The following is a 17010-nucleotide window of genomic DNA, read 5'->3' on the forward strand; positions in this document are numbered from 1 at the left end:
TGGCATCTTTTTGCCACTGAGGACGCGGTGCTCATTTCCCAAACAGTAGGCCATATGTCTAAGATGGCGTCTTTTTGCCACTGAGGACGCGGTGCTCCTCTCCCGAACAGTAAGCCATGTGTCTAAGATGGCGTCCTTTTGCCACTGAGGACGCGGCGCTCCTCTCCCTAACAGTAGGCCCTGTGTCTAAGATGGCGTATTTTACCACTGAGTGGTACGGAGCTCCTCTCCAGAACAGCAGGCCCTCTGTCTAAGATGGTGTCTCTTTGCCAGTGAGGACGCGGTGCTCCTCTCACGAACAGCAGGCCATTTGTCTAAGATGGTGTCTTTTTGCCACTGAGGTCGCAGTGCTCTTTGCCCTATTGTTAGGCCATGTGTCTAACATGGTAACTTTTTGGCACTGAGGACCCGGTGCTCCTCTCCCGAAGAGTAGACCACATGTCTAAGATGGCATCTTTTTGCCACTGAGGACGTGGCGCTCCACTCCCAAGCAGTAGGCCATGTGTCAAAGATGGCGTCTTTTTGCCTTAAGGACATGGTGTCCTCTAACGAACAGTAGGCCATATGTTTAAGATGGCATCTTTTTGCCAGAGGACACGGCGCTCCTCTCTGAACAGTAGGCCATGTGTCTAAGATGGCGCCTTTTTGACACTGAGGACGCAGCGCTCCTCTCTGAATAGTAGGCCTTGTGTTTGAGATGGCGTCTTTTTGCCACTGAGGACCCAACACTAGTCTCCCAAACAGTAGGCCATGTTTCTAAGATGGCGTCTTTTTGCGACTGAGGACGCAGCGCTCCTTGCCTGAACTTAGGTCATGTGTGTAAGATGGTGTCTTTTGCAACAGAGGGACATGGCACTCCTCTCCCTAAAAGTAGGTCACGTGTCTAAGATGGCATCTTTTTGCCAGAGGACACGGTGCTCCTCTCCGAACAGTAGGCCATGTGTCTAAGATGGCATCTTTTGGCCACTGAGGACATGCCTCCCATCGCCCGAACAGTAGGGAATTTGTGTAAGATAGCGTCCTTTTGCCAATGAGGACACGGTGCTCCTCGCCTGAACATTAGGCCATGTGTCTGAGATGGCGTCCTTTTGCCAGTGAGGGACACGGTGCTCCTCTCCAGAACAGTATGCCATGTGTCTGAGATGGCCTCTTTTTGCCACTGAGGGACGGGGCGCTCCTCGCCTGAACAGTAGGCTATGTGTGTAAGATGGCGTCTTTTTGCCACTGAGAGACGCAGCACTCCTCTCCCGAACAGCAGGTCCTTTGTCTAAGATGGTGTCTCTTTGCCACTGAGGACACGGTGCTCCTCTCCTGAACAGCAGGCCATGTGTCTAAGATGGCGTCTTTTTGCCACTGAGGGAGGGGGCGCTCCTCGCCTGAACAGTAGGCCATGTGTGTAAGATAGCATCTTTTTGCCACTGAGGCATGTGGCGCTCCTCTCCCGAAGAGTAGGCCATGTGTCTCAGATGGCATCTTTTTGCCAGAGGACGCACTGCTTCTCTCCGAACAGTAGGCCATGTGTCTAAGATGGCGCCTTTTTGCCAATGAGGACACGGCATTCCTCTCTGAATAGTAGGCCTTGTGTTTGAGATGGAGTCTTTTTGCCACTGAGGACGTGGCACTCCTCTCCCGAAAAGTAGGCCGTGTGTCTGAGATGGCGTCTTTTTGCCTTAAGGACGTGGTACTTCTCTTCCAAAAAGTAGGCCATATGTCTAAGATGGCATCTTTTTGCCAGTAGACGTGGCACTCCTCTCTGAACAGTAGGCCATGTGTCTGAGATGGCGTCTTTTTGCCACAGAGGATGTAGCGCTCCTCTCCCAAACAGTAGACCATGTGTCTAGATGGTGTCATTTTGCCACTGAGGAAGCGGTGCTCCTCTCCTGAACAGTAGACCATGTGTCTAAGAGGTTGTCTTTTTGGCACTGAGGACAAAGCGCTCCTCTCCCGAACAGTAGGCCCTGTGTCTCAGATGGCGTATTTTGCCACTGAGGACGTGGCGCTCCTCTCCCGAACAGTAGCTCAACTGTCTGATATTGTGTCTTTTTGTCACTGAGGACACGGTGTCCTCTCCCGAACAGTAGGCCATGTCTGTAAGATGGCTTCATTTTGCCACAGAGGACGCGGTGCTCCTCTTCCAAACAGTGGACCAAGTTTCTAGATGGCATCTTTTTGCCAATGAGGACGCGGCGCTCCTCTTTCAAACAGTAGGCCATGTGTGTAAGATGGCATCTCTTTGCCACTGAAGGATGTGGCGCTCCTCTTCCGAGCAGCAGGTCCTGTGTCTAAGATGGCGTCCTTTTGCCTTAAGGATGTGGTGCCCCTCTCCTGAACAGTCGGCCATATGTCCAAGATGGCATCTTTTTGCCAGAGGATGCAGCGCTCCTCTCTGAACAGGAGGCAATGTGTCCAAGATGGCATCTTTTTGCCACTGAGGGATGCGGCGCTCCTCTTCCGAACAGTAGGCCATGTGTCTAAGATGGTGTCTTTTTGCCACTGAGCTTGCAGCGCTCCTCTCCCGACAGTAGGCCATGTCTCTAAGATGGCTTCATTTTGCCACTGGCCATGCTGGGCTCCTCTCCCAATCAGTAGGCCATGTGTCTAAGATGACGTCTTTTTGCCACTGAGGACGCAGTGCTCCTCTCCTGAACAGTAGGCCACGTGTCTAAGATGGCGTCTTTTTGCCACTGAGGGAAGTGGCTCTCTTCTTCCGAAAAGTAGGCCATGTATCTAAGATGGCATCTTTTTGCCAGTGAGGGATGCGGCTCTCCTCTCCTGAACAGTAGGCCCTGTGTCTAGGATGGCATCTTTTTGCCACTGAGGACACAGCGCTTCTCTCCCGAACAGTGGGCCATGAGTCTAAGATGGTGTCTTTTGCTACTGAGGGACGCAGTGCTCCTCTCTGGAAGAGTATGCTGTGTGTCTAAGATGGCATTTTTTTGCCACTGAGGGACTGGCGCTCCTCTCCCGAATAGTAGGCCCTGTGTCTAAGATGGCATCTTTTTGCACTGAAGAGGAGGCGCTCCTCGTCCGAACAGTAGGCCATGGGTCTAAGATGACGTCTTTTTCCCAGAGAGGAACACAGTGTTCCTCTCTGGAAGAATATGCCATGTGTCCAAGATTGCACATTTTGTCACTGATGATGTGGTGCTCTTCTCCCATATAGTAGGCCATAAGTCTAAAGTGGCGTCTTTTCCCACTGAAGGACACGGCGCTCCTCACTGGAAGAATATGCCATGTGTCTAAGATGGCGTCTTTTTGCCACTGAGGACCTGTCGCCCTTCTCCCGAACAGAAGGCCATGTGTCTAAGATGACATCTTTTTGCCACTGAGGGATGCAGTGCTCCTCGCCCGAACAGTAGGCCATGGGTCTAAGATGGCGTCTTTTTGCCACTGAGGGACCCGACGCTCCTCTTCCAAACAGGAGGCCCTGTGTCTAAGATGGTGTCTTTTTGCCACTGAGCTCGCGGTACTTCTTTCCCGACAGTAGGCCATGTCTCTAAGATGGCTTCATTTTGCCACTGGCCATGCTGGGCTCCTCTCCTGATCAGTAGGCTATGTGTCTAAGATGGCGCCTTTTTGCCACAGAGGACATGCCTCTCCTCGCCTGAACAGTAGGGCATTTGTCTACTATGGCATCTTTTTGCCACTGAGGACGTGGCACTCCTCTCCCGAACAGTGGTCCATGTGTAAGATGGCGTCTCTTTGCCACTGAGGGATGTGCTGCTCCTCTCCTGAAAAGTAGGCCATGTCTCTAAAATGGCGTCTTTATGCCACTGAGGACACCCCTCTCCTCTCCCGAAGAGTAGGCCATGTGTGTAAGATGGCGTCTTTTTGCCACTGAGGTCGTGGTGCTCCTCTCCCAAACAGTAGGCCACGTGTCTAAGATGGCATATTTTTGCCACTGAGGATGCGGCTCATCCTCTCCCGAACAGTAGACCATGTGTCCAGATGGCGTCTTTTTGCCACTGAGGACTGGCGCTCCTCTCTCGAACAGTAGACCATGTGTCCAAGAGAATGTCTTTTTGACACTGAGGACTAAGCACTCCTCTCCCGAACAGCAGGCCCTGTGTCTAAGATGGCATCTCTTTGCCACTGATGACGCGGTGCTCCTCTCCAGAACAGCAGGCCATATGTCTTAGATGGCATCTTTTTGCCACTGAGTATGCAGTTCTCCTTTCCCAAACAGTAGACCATATGTCTAAGAGGGTATCCTTTTGGCACTGAGGACGCAGCGCTCCTCTCCCGAACAGGAGGCCATGTGTCTAAGATGGCATCATTTTGCCACTGAGGGACGAGGCACTCTTCTTCTGAAAAGTATGCCATGTGTCTAAGATGGCGTTTTTTTGCCACTGAGCGACGCAGTCTCTCCGCCCGAACAGTAGGCCATGTGTCTAAGATGGCGTCTTTTTGCCAGTGAGGGACGCAGCTCTCCTCTCCTGAACAGTAGACCCTGTGTCTAAGATGGCATCTTTTTGCCACTGAGGACGCAGCGCTTCCTCCCGAACAGTGGGACATGAGTCTAAGATGGCGTCTTTTTGCCACTGAGGGACTGGCGCTCCTCTCCTGAATAGTAGGTCCTGTGTCTGAGATGGCATCTTTTTGCCACTGAGGACATGGCGCCTCTCTCCCAAAGAGTAGGGCATTTGTCTAAGATGGCGACTTTTTGCCACTGAGGATGAGGCACTCCTCGTCCGAATGGTAGGCCATGGGTCTAAGATGACGTCTTTTTTGCCAGAGAGGAAGGTGGTGTTCCTCTCTGGAAGAATATGCCATGTGTCTAAGATTGTATCTTTTTGTCACTGATGACATGGTGCTCCTCTCCCAAACAGTAGGCCTTAAGTCTAAAGTGGTGTCTTTTTCCCACTGAGGGACTCGGTGCTCCTCTCTGGAAGAATATGCTATGTGTTTAAGATGGCGTCTTTTTGCTGCTGAGGACCTGTCGCTCTTCTCCCAAACAGAATGCCATGTGTCTAAGATGGCATCTTTTTGCCACTGAGGAACGTAGCACTCCTCTCTCGTACAGCAGCTCAATTGTCTGATATGGCGTCTTTTTGCTACTGAGGACATGGCATCCTCTACCGATCAGTAGGCCATGTCTGTAAAATGGCTTCATTTTGCCTCAGAGGACGTGGTGCTCCTCTCCCGAACAGTAGACCATGTGTCTAAGAGGGTGTCTTTTTGGCTCTGAGGATGCAGCGCTCCTCTCCTGAACAGAAGGGCCTGTGTCTAAGATGGTGTATTTATGCCACTGAGGGGCACGGCGCTCCTCTCCCGAACAGTAGACCATGTGTCTAAGGTGTCTTTTTGGCTCTGAGGATGCAGTGCTCCTCTCCCGAACAAAAGGGCCTGTGTCTAAGATGGTGTATTTATGCCACTGAGGGGCGCGGCGCTCCTCTCCCGAACAGCAGGCCTTCTGTCTAAGATGGCGTCTTTTTGCCACTGAGGGATGCGGTGCTCCTCTCCCAAACAGCAGGCCATATGTCTTATATGTTGAAGTTTTTTTTTTTTTTTTTTTTTTAATAGAGGCATGTTATTTATTTATTTATTTATTTATTTATTTATTTATTTGTTTGTTTTGTTTTATACATGCACTGGGTACAGTCAGAAGTGCAGGAGGGTGAGAGAATTCACCAGAGCCAGAGCGGGGAGCAGAGCAGGCAGAAGGACCAAAGTACACTGCTGAGGGGAGCAGCGGGCGGCAGGAGAGGTCTGCGCGCCATGTGGGACCCTCCTCTGGTGGCCGGGGAGCAGCCGGGGATCGAACCGGCGCTGCAGAGGCCGCGGGCAGCTTCCCAACCCAGCGCTCAACCGCTGCGCCACCGGGGAGGCCCACCATATGTCTTAGATGGCATCTCTTGCCACTGAGGAAGGGGGCTCTCCTCTTCCAAACAATAGGCCATGTGTCTAAGATGGTGTCTTTTTGCCACTGAGGTCATGGTGCTCCTCTCCTGAACAGTAGGCCATGTTTCTAAGATGGCGTCTTTTTGCCACTTAACGCGGCACTCCTCTCCTGAACAGTAGACCATGTGTCTAGATGGCGTCTTTTTGCCACTGAGGACGTGGTGCTCCTGTCCCAAACAGTAGACCATGTGTCTAAGAGGGTGTCTTTTTGGCACTGAGGACAAAGCGCTCCTCTCCCAAACAGCAGGCCCTGTGTCTCAGATGGCGTATTTGTGCCACTGAGGACACGGTGCTCCTCTCCCAAACAGCAGGCCATGTGTCTTAGATGGCGTCTTTTTGCCACTGAGTGAGGGGGCTCCCCTGTCCTGAACAGTAGCCCATGTGTGTAAGATGGCGTCTTTTTGCCACTGATGGATGCGGTGCTCCTCTCCCGAACAGTAGCGCATTTGTCTAAGCAGGCGTATTTTTGCCACTGAGGACGCAGCGCTCCTCTCCCGAACAGTAGCTCATGTGTCTGAAATGGCGTCTTTTTGCCACTGAGGACACGGCGTCCTCTCTCCAACAGTAGGCCATGTATATAAGATGGCGTCTTTTCGCCACTGAGGAAGCGGTGCTCCTCACCCAAGCAGTAGGCCATGTGTCTAAGATGGCGTCCTTTTGCCTTAAGGATGCAGCGCTCCTCTCCGAACAGGAGGCCGTGTGTCTAAGGTGGCGTCTTTTTGCCACTGAGGGACGCAGCGCTCCTCACCCGAACACTAGGCCATGTGTCTGAGATGGCGTCTTTTTGCCTTTTCCACTTGGAACACAGCAGCCAGATTCCATGCCAGGTTTTGACTCAGGAAGACAACATAACAAGTAGCAGGAGGGCCTCCCCGGTGGCGCAGCGGTTGAGCGCTGGGTTGCGAAGCTGCCCGCGGCCTCTGCGGCGCCGGTTCGATCCCCGGCTGCTCCCCGGCCACCGGAGGAGGGTCCCACATGGCGCGCAGACCTCTCCTGCCGCCCGCTGCTCCCCTCAGCAGTGTCCTTCGGTCCTTCTGCCTGCTCTGCTCCCCGCTCTGGCTCTGGTGAATTCTCTCACCCTCCCGCGCTTCTGACTGTACCCAGTGCATGTATAGACAAAAACAAACAAATAAAGAAAAGAAAAGAAAGAAAAACATGCCTCTATATATATATAAAAAAAAAAAAAAAAAAAACAAGCAGCAGGAGACGCTCCCAGAGTTGCAGGGGTGCCAGGCAAGCGACACTTAAAACCGCAGCTGCAACTGGTGAATGGCCTGAGAAGCATCCACATTCACGCATCTCAGCGAGGCGCCCGGCTCCGGGTCTTTGCCTTCTCTGCCAGGCCATGACAGCAACAAAGCCCGGAATAGTTTTAATCGCCCGCATCCTTGCAAAGCCTCCATACTTTCCCTCTCCGAGATTGGCTGCTGGTGGCTTCCATCTTCAGAGGCACGCAAAATCTTCTGGAAGATAGGTGCACCCTGCTGACCCCAAATGCTGAAGATCCGAAAACGGCTCAAATTCTGAAGACTGAATAAATCCGTGCCCCCCCTTCTACCTTCACTTATATCTCTTATCCGTTGCCCCACCCTAAAATTCCATACTTTTTTGGCATTTTCCCCAGGGCAATCTATTCTCACCAGTTAACATTCTTTTGGCTTCAGCAACCGGTTACACTACTATGTGGAAACTACCAAAGCACTATTGCATCCTCTATTTTCTCATTGTTACCTTGCTTTTAATACCTATTTTATGACTGTTAACTTTGTCACGGCAAAACAAAACAAAAAGAGGGTGATGGAAAGCAAGGGTTCAAATGTGGATCCAACAGACTGAGGTAAATTTGTGCTCTGCGCAGGACTGGAATCCAGCTATGGTGCTGCTTTAATTGAGACCTACTGTGCTCTAAGGTGTCCCTGCCTGGGATTCTTGCTATCTTCCCCATTCTAAGATTTTGGCTCCAAAGGAAAGAGAATGGATCTCACTGACTATATACATGCCCTGCAGACATTTGCAAGGATTGTGGGTGCTTTCCCACTCCAACAAGCACCAGCAGGGTATCTGAGTCTTCAACTCAGTTCTGCTTAATTCTGACATTCTTTTTTTTTTTTTTTTTAAAGATTTATTTATTTATTTATTTATACAAGCACTGGGTACAGTCAGAAGGGCGGGAGGGTGAGAGAATTCACCAGAACCAGAGCAGGGAGCAGAGCAGGCAGAAGGACCGAAGTACACTGCTAAGGGGAGCAGCGGGCGGCAGGAGAGGTCTGCGCGCCATGTGGGACCCTCCTCCGGTGGCTGGAGAGCAGCCGGGGATCGAACCGGCGCTGCAGAGGCTGCAGGGAGCTTCACAACCCAGCGCTCAACCGCTGCACCACTGGGGAGGCCCTAATTCTGACATTCTTAATTCTGACAAGTTAATTCTTAATTTCTGTCTACCTAGATATAACATCAGATTCCACAGGTAAAGGGTTCAGCCTCCCAAGACTGTTCTCCCCTTTAGCACAGGTCACCAGCCCTGGGTTTCTGACTGACTGGCTATAGATCCGAGGTCCTCAGAGCCCCTCCTCAGCTTGGATGAATTTGCCTGAGGAGCTCACAGAAACTGGGAAATAAGTTGATTCACTCTATCACTGATTGTAACCCGATAACAGCTGCATGGAAGAGACACAGGGGGCAAGGCCTGGGGAAAGGGCACGAACTTTCATGGCATCTCTGGGCACTCCATTCTCCTCACATTTCCACAAGTTCACCGTGCTGGAAGCTCTCTGAATTCCCTCCATTTTGGCCTTCAAGAGCTTTATTGCTTAGGTACGACTCTTTAAATTATTGGCCACTGACAAGGAACTCAACCTCCAGCCCTTCTTCTCCCTGGAGGTCTGGGACTGGGACTGCACATTCCTTCCCTTTAATCACAAGGTTGGTTCTCCCAGCAACCATCCTGCCGTCCTGAAGTGCATCACCAAAAGTCACCTCATAATGTTAGCACATGTGATCGAGGTGTACCGTGGGAACCCCAAGGCTGCAAGCTCTAAAGAGGTTTGGCTATCCATGTGCACAAAGATGAAGCATGCCTAATGTGAAAGAACTTTAATAGGATTAGTGTGCACAGAGAAGAAAGAGGAGAATATTCTGAATAAAATGCCCAATGTTACCCATTCCCTCATGGGTAAATGTCCAGCCAAACAGGGCTGGCTCAAAGTGGGGCCGTTGAGGCCCCCAAAGCTTGCCCAAGTCTAAGGTACCTTCTGCGGGGGACCCATAGGAAAGTGGGTGAAAGGTGCCAGGCAAATCTGGGATGAAAGGAGCAAAATTGAAGTACAAATCAAGATAATGGCTGCCATTGTCAGCCTCCCCACAGGTCTCTCACACACGGGGCTCTCACTGTTGAGTTCTACCAAACATTCAAAGACAAACTAATACCATTCTTCTCAAACTCCTTAAAAATGTGAAGAATAAGGAATACTTGCAAAGACATTTTTGAGGCTAACACTACACTGATATGAAAAGTTACTGCTTCAACTTAAAAGTCAACAATTTGGGGAATATAAATATGTGCATGTACACAGAAACTAATCTATTATGCAAAAAGTTCAGATCAGTGGTTCCTCTGTCAGAGTAGGAGTGGAAGTTGGGAAGGATCATGTGAGAACTTGCAGGGGTGACAGTTCTGTTTTCTGTTTTGATACCATTCATTTGTCAGAACTTACTGGAACACGATTTGAATTTGTGCATTTCCTTTTTACAAAATTTACTGCAAAAAAGAACCAAATATATTAGATTGTACTTAAAAAATTAGCCAATGAATTGCACATCCATCTCTTCCTGAAATGATGCTTGGAGACAATGTCTTAAGAATCCAGCATTGCTCTGGCTTTGGGATTGAGTTCAATGCTAGAGATGCATTAAGATGTGTAAACAACTACCAAGGAATGATTAAAGTAGTCTGCGCAGGGAAGCAGGACAGAGGGTGAACACTCCAAAGAGGTTATTAAGCCATACGATTAGACCTATACAAGACATTTTAAGGGAACGTTACTTGGAAAGTCACTTACGTTAAATGTTTTGCCTACAACAGATCATATAGATACAGAGAAATCGGAAAACAAAGGACAGATTAAGATTTTTGAAGAACTTCTCCTGTTTGAAGATGAAATTTATGTGTGAAAATTAGAGTAATGCCATTAGCTTTTCCTGATGTTGCAGTTTTTATTGAGAATCGATAGGGTGCTTATCAGAATAAATGACACCAGACTTTACCATGAGACCGACAAGACATATGTGTTACGAGAATATGCATCATGAGGGAGCAAAATTGCTAATCTGATGCATGTTTCACCTTTATTCTTCAAGGAACCTCATGAGATATGGCAGTATTAATGGACAAAGGAAGCAGTTTGTAAGAAGGTATTATTTCCTGAAAGAATTGATTCTAATCCTGCGTGAATAGAATGTGATACAACATCTACTCACGTGGAGTCTGACTGGAGACTCTGGCTATTTTGAGGGGATATTTTTATTATGAGAATTAATTGTCCTGTCTGTGTGCAGATTTTCTGGAGCCTTAAAGAATAAACAATTGTTGCAGGCAGGTTCCTTTCAAGTGCAGCTCGTACCATATCTTCCAATGTATATTCCATTTTTATAGTTACTGGAGTTAAATTAGGATTTCTAAAATGCCACAAAGTGGGACCTCACCAGTAGAGATGTGCACATGTCTCCTCCATAGTGGGCGTAATCTCCCTTCTACCTGTGGGGAGATCAACTGAAATCTCTGAATGGCGAAACCGTGTGAGTTTCATAGGCGGCCTGCTCATGTGTGCTGCTGCCCCGCGCTCTCACCTGGAGCTCTCTCTCTCTCTCTTTTTTTTAAGATTTATTTATATAAGCACTGGGTACAGTCAGAAGCGCGGGAGGTTGAGAGAATCCACCAGAGCCAGAGCGGGGAACAGAACAGGCAGACTGACGAAATACACTGCTGAGGGGAGCAGCGGGCACGGCAGGAGAGGTCTGTCGCGCCATGTGGGACCCTCGCCCTGGCAGCCGGGGATCGAACCAGCGCTGCAGAGGCTGCGGGCAGCTTTGCAGCCCAGGGCTCAACCGCTGCGCCACCAGGGGAGGCCCACCTGGAGCTCTTGAAAGTTTATTCCACTGCGGGAGAGTCATCACTTGCCTCCCAGGAATCGATCTCTTACTTGAATGATCTGATCTTCCCCTACAAATTAAATAAAAATATTTCTCCCCTAAATTTATTTATTTATTTATTTAATAGAGGCATGTTTTTTTTTTTAATTAATTAATTTGTTTGTTTTTGTTTTTATACATGCACTGGGTACAGTCAGAAGTGCGGGAGGGTGAGAGAATTCACCAGAGCCAGAGCGGGGAGCAGAGCAGGCAGAAGGACCGAAGCACACTGCTGAGGGGAGCAGCGGGCGGCAGGAGAGGTCTGCGCGCCATGTGGGACCCTCCTCTGGTGGCCGGGGAGCAGCCGGGGATCGAACCGGCGCCGCAGAGGCTGCGGGCAGCTTCGCAACCCAGCGCTCAACCGCTGTGCCACCGGGGAGGCCCTCCCCTAAATTTAAACGGGTTTTTGTGGTTCAAAGAAAATCTTAGATATAGAACACTTAGTTTTTCCGAGAAATTAAGATGTTACGTTCGTGGAAACACATGAACATGGTTTGCACTGACAGGTAGGACGTCTGGATGTCTTTTCTCCATCATTAGGTGCTTTTTCTTATGTGTAGTTCTACTTGTACTGACGTTTTTTATTTCCATCTTCTGTGCAAGCTCCGGGTGAATAAATTCACTTAATATTGAATCTGGAATTGGTCCTAAAAAATTTGAAGAGTTACTATAGATTGTTTTAGGAAATATTACATCAACCCTTAAAACAAGCAGATGAATTTTCTATTTAAAATATTTGACAGAGAGCTGTGCAGGAGGAGGGGGCCTGATTTTAAAATATAAGTGAGGGCCTTCCTGGTGGTACAAGGGGTTAAGTCTCAGCACTATTAAACAATCTGCAGCCACTGCAGCACGAGTTCGATCCCCAGGCAGGAAGTGACCCATATGGCGCAGCAGACCTCTCCTGTCTTGCCCACTGCTCCCCTCAGTCTGCCTGTTCTGCTCCCACTCTGTTTCTGGTGAATCCTCTCACCCCCCACACCTCTGACCTACACCCCAGCTCTTGTATGCATAAATAAATAAATCTTAATATAAGTCAGTTTTTCTGTTTTATTAAGATTCATGCTTTTAATATTATAGAAAATGTAATTAGTACGTAATGGGGGTAGTACAGAATATATTCAAAAGTAAATTTAAACTCCATTTAGTTATTTTGATGATGACCCTTTAAACATTTTATATTCTTTTCTGCCTTTCTGAACAGTCTTCATAAAGTGGAAGGTGGTTAGAGAGCACCAAGTATGGAATTACTGGAACTGGATTTTTTAAAATAACTTTTTACAGGGTAAGGGGAAAAATCACCCCCATTTTTATGATTTGAAATAACTGCTGTTCATATTTCCATTTACTGGATAAATCATTAGATAAGAATATTTAATTGAAAGTATTAGCAAAGATCTTCTGGTATTAGCCTAAAGATACATTTTAGCAGAGCAAATATAATTGTATATTCATCATTGCTCAAACTCTGTAGTATTGTTATCTAGCTAATTTTATTAGGTAAATATGGTCACAACTAGTTTTGGTATTTGTTTGCCTTCCGCTGCATCACTTAGGAAGTAAGAAAATCAGGATTTTGTTGGCTTTGAGAAAACACATGGCATGTTGAATATATATTAACTATAACTATAGTTAATGCTTTCCCTTAGGACAGGAAAGTGTAAATATTGTACTCAGCTGTCTTTTTCCCCATACATGTTTTAATATCTATATATATGTATAAAAATAGTTGTCGTATGTATATGAAAGCTGGGAAGAGTGAAAAAATTAAGAAACATGCCATCTGCTGCTGGAAAAGTATAACTACTGAAAATCTACGCTACTGCTACAGTCATGTTTCAAAAAATAGGGATATCAAAAGCAGTAAAATGAGCAGGTAGAAAAATATTACACGTGGTGCTTTGACACATCAAGGCAATATGTCATCACAAGATCACAAGGAGAGAATAACCTTCCAGAACCCAATCAAAAGGCATGGAAGAGACAATAACCAAAATGAAGAGACACCCCATTGAATGGGTGTCTTGCACACCATACTTGCACACCATACAACTGATAAGGGACTGATATCGAAGATCTACAAAGAACTCACACAACTCAACAACAACAACGAAAATGAACCCAATCAAAAAATGGGCAGAAGAACTGAAAAGACACTTCTCCGAAGAGGAACTGCAAATGGCCAACAGGTATATCAAAAATTGTTCAACATCCCTCATAATCAAGGAAATGCAAATCAAAACCACAATGAGATACCACTTCACACCTGTGAGAATGGCCTGTATCAAAGAAGCTGCAACAACAAATGCTGGTGAGGATATGGAGAAAAAGGAACTCTCCTGCACTGCTGGTGGGAGTGCAAGCTGGTCTAACCACTATGGAGAGCTGTGTGGAGTTCCTCAAACTACTAAAAATGGAACTTCCATATGATCCAGTGATCCCACTCTTGGGAATCTACCCAAAGGACACAAAAACATTAATTCCAAAGGAAACCTGCACCCCTATGTTTATAGCAGCACTGTTTACAATAGCCAAGATATGGAAACAACCCAAATGCCCCAAATCAGATGGACAGATCAAGAAGATGTGGGAGGGGAAGAGTGCAAGGAACATGGTGATGGACTCTGGGTGGTGGGAGAACTACAGTGACCACCTCTGAGAGGAGAAATGATGTTCAAAAATTAGCAACAATTAAAAACCCACTACATTTAAAAATTAAAAAACAAATAAATAGACTGATTCCAGTTGAAATAAAGCAAGATGAAATAAAAATCTCTAAAATGCATATAATTAAAGATTACCTGTGAATTATGTGAATACTGTGAAACTGGTATGTAAATCTTAAAAAGAAGAAGGTTTAGGACAAATACATTTTATATTATTTTATACACTAAAAAGAAAAAAAAATGCAAAGCTAATCCAAAACAAATTGAATAAGAAAGACTTCAGTGGGAGTTCCTAGTGTAACTAGGTAACCTGAGCTTCAGTTATAACTCTGCCATTAAAAGCAAATTTCTACCCCTAATCTGGGACTCTGTTTTCTTCTTTGTATTGGAGTAGATGCCCTAGATCTTTTTCTGCATCTAACATTTTGTCAGTGTATAATTTCCTGGGAGCTTAAAATCTAAATGCAAATTTAAGAGTTGTTTAGAACATCATATTCAGAAGGCCTACCAGAAAGTTAAGATCCCATATACCCTCTTGTTCAGTTATCACAGACTACGCTCTCCACCATAACCAGGAGTCTCACAAATATCTTTCTGATCATATGGTATCCTTAACAAAAGTTTCCTTAGGCAACATTCTCAATACTAGTGTAAAAATGATCAGGACAATATTACATGAATATGAGCAAAACAATATGTGATTTTCCTAACACTATTTTATTACTTTGTTGGAAGTCAGTTGCAAAGATTTAAATGAAAGGAAGAAGGCCTCTTCATGAGCTTATGCTTATAGGAAAAAACAATGGAAAGATAAATTAGTGATATTTAGTACTATATGACACGGCGGTTTTGCATAAACTTTGGGCATTCCAAGGGAGTATATGAGACTAATAGCTGTAGGACTTAGCTGGCTACAGCACCCCCTCATGGGGAGGATTCCCTCTTTTCCAGCTATCCCTTGGTAGGTAGTGTATGCGGAGAAATCTGTGACAGCAGATTTCTGCTGTCCTTAATCCTCTCCTTCGCTTTATAGCTTCTTTTTAAGATTTATTTTATTTATTTATGCATACACAAGCTGGGGTGTAGGCCAGAGGTGCAGGGAGGGAGGGTGAGAGGATTCACCAGAGACAGAGTGGGGAGCAGAACTGGCGGATTGACTGAATATACTGTTGAGGGGAGACAGGAGAGGTCTGCTGCACTATGTGGGTTAGCTCCCTGGCTGGGGTTCAATTCATGCTGCAGTGGCTGCTGATAATTTCATAGTGCTGAGACTTAACCCTTTGCGCCATCAGGGAGGCCCCACTTTATAGTTTTATTTATTTATTTATTTGAAAAAAATTATTTATTTATACAAGCACTGGGTACAGTCAGAAGCGCTGGAGGGTGAGAGAATTCACCAGAGCCAAAGCAGGGAACAGAACAGGCAGACTGATGAAATACACTGCTGAAGGGAGCAGTGGGCACAGCAGGAGAGTTCTGCGCGCCATGTGGGACCCTCGCCCTGGCAGCCGGGGATCGAACCAGCGCTGCAGAGGCTGCGGGCAGCTTTGCAGCCCAGCGCTCAACCGCTGCGCCACCAGGGGAGGCCCCACTTAATAGTTTTAAACACTTGTCCACATCTATGATCTCATTTGATCCTCACAATAGTCCTAAGAAGCAAATATTATATTTTCCCTGTTTCCTAAGTGCATCAAAGACTAAGTCACCTCAAAGATAGTAACAGGTAGTGCCAGAATCTCAGGTGGAAAGTCTCACTGCAGTCTCTAAGGGACAACTATTCTTTCTTTTTCTACTCATTGGTCCATGATCTTTAGTTCTTATCTTTAGTTCTGCTTCCCATTCTGTTGTAGCTCAACAGACTGAAAGTGGAAAAGCCCCATCATCTACCTAGAAAACAGGGATTTTAAAGAAGATTGTGTGCTGTAGGCTTGGTCACTGGCATTTATGAAGGAACTCTTTATTTTTATAAGTCAGAAATCATCTCCCCAAGAGGGAACAGTGCCAAAGCCATGAAATTTCTTTATAAGGCATGTCCCTTGACTATATTTTCTATTAAATAACTAGGCAATTATGAGTCTAAATTATTTCTGTCAGCCATTACTGATGTGAGAAGGAAATGGAGGACAGTATTTGGACGATACTCTCACTGACCTGTTCAGACCCAACAACACACATTTCTCCACTTGATCTCTTCTTTGCGATAGATCTTGACCCCATTTATCTCTTCATTACAATTTTTTTTATACAGGTATGTTATTTATTTATTTATTTATTTATTTATTTGTTTGTTTGTTTGTTTGTTTGTTTGTTTATACATGTACTGGGTATAGTCAGAAGCGCGGGAGGGTGAGAGAATCCACCAGAGCCAGAGCGGGGAGCAGAGCAGGCAGAAGGACCGAAGTACACTGCTGAGGGGAGCAGCGGGCAGCAGGAGAGGTCTGCGCGCCATGTGGGACCCTCCTCTGGTGGCCAGGGGAGCAGCCAGGGATTGAACCCGTGTGCAGAGGCTGCGGGCAGCTTCGCAATCCAGCGCTCAACCACTGCGCCACCAGCGAGGCCCTATATAAAATAAAATATTAAAAAAATACTTTGAGTTGAACGACAATGAGGACACTACTTTCCAGAATGTATGGGATGCAGCAAAAGCAGAAATAAGAGGAAAGTATATAGAAATACAGGCTCACATAAAGAAACAAGAAAGAACTCAAACAAACAACCTAATCTCCCATCTCAAAGAACTAGAAGAAGAAAAACAAAATAAAAACCATATAATCAAAAAACCCAAAAGCTGGGGCCTCCCTGGTGGCGCAAGGGGTTAAGACACAGCCTATGAAGCTGTCCTCAGCCTCTGTAGCATAAGTTTGATCCCCCGTCAGGCCAGGGAGCAACCCACATGGCGCACCAGACCTCTCCTGTCTCGCCTGCTGCTCTCCTCAGCAGTGTACTTCAGAGCAGCGTACTTTGGTCACTCTGCCTCTTCTGTTCCCCACTCTGTCTCTGGTGAATCCTCTCACCCCCAGCCCACACACCTTTGGCCTGTACCCCAGCTCTTGTGTGCATGGATGGCTAAATGTTAAAAACAAACAAACAAAAAAAATCCCAAAAGCCAGTAGAAGAAAGGAAATAATAAAAATCAACGCAGAAATACATTAAATAGAAATTAAAAAAACAATCCAAAAGATCAACGAAACCAAGAGTTGGTTTTTGGAAAAAACAAACAAAATAGACAAACCTCTACCCAGGCTCACAAAGAACAAAC

General features: G+C 46.6%; 1 pseudogene; it reads left to right on the forward strand.

The window, feature by feature from the left end:
• Window positions 1–2084: 2084 nt before the first annotated feature.
• LOC119245617 (TIP41-like protein) lies at window positions 2085–10347 on the forward strand (annotated as a pseudogene).
• Window positions 10348–17010: the final 6663 nt, after the last annotated feature.

The sequence above is a fragment of the Talpa occidentalis genome, unplaced genomic scaffold, assembly GCF_014898055.3.
Source record: "Talpa occidentalis isolate TD23 unplaced genomic scaffold, MPIMG_talOcc4v2.1 talOcc4.15, whole genome shotgun sequence".
Classification (NCBI taxonomy): Eukaryota; Metazoa; Chordata; class Mammalia; order Eulipotyphla; family Talpidae; genus Talpa; species Talpa occidentalis.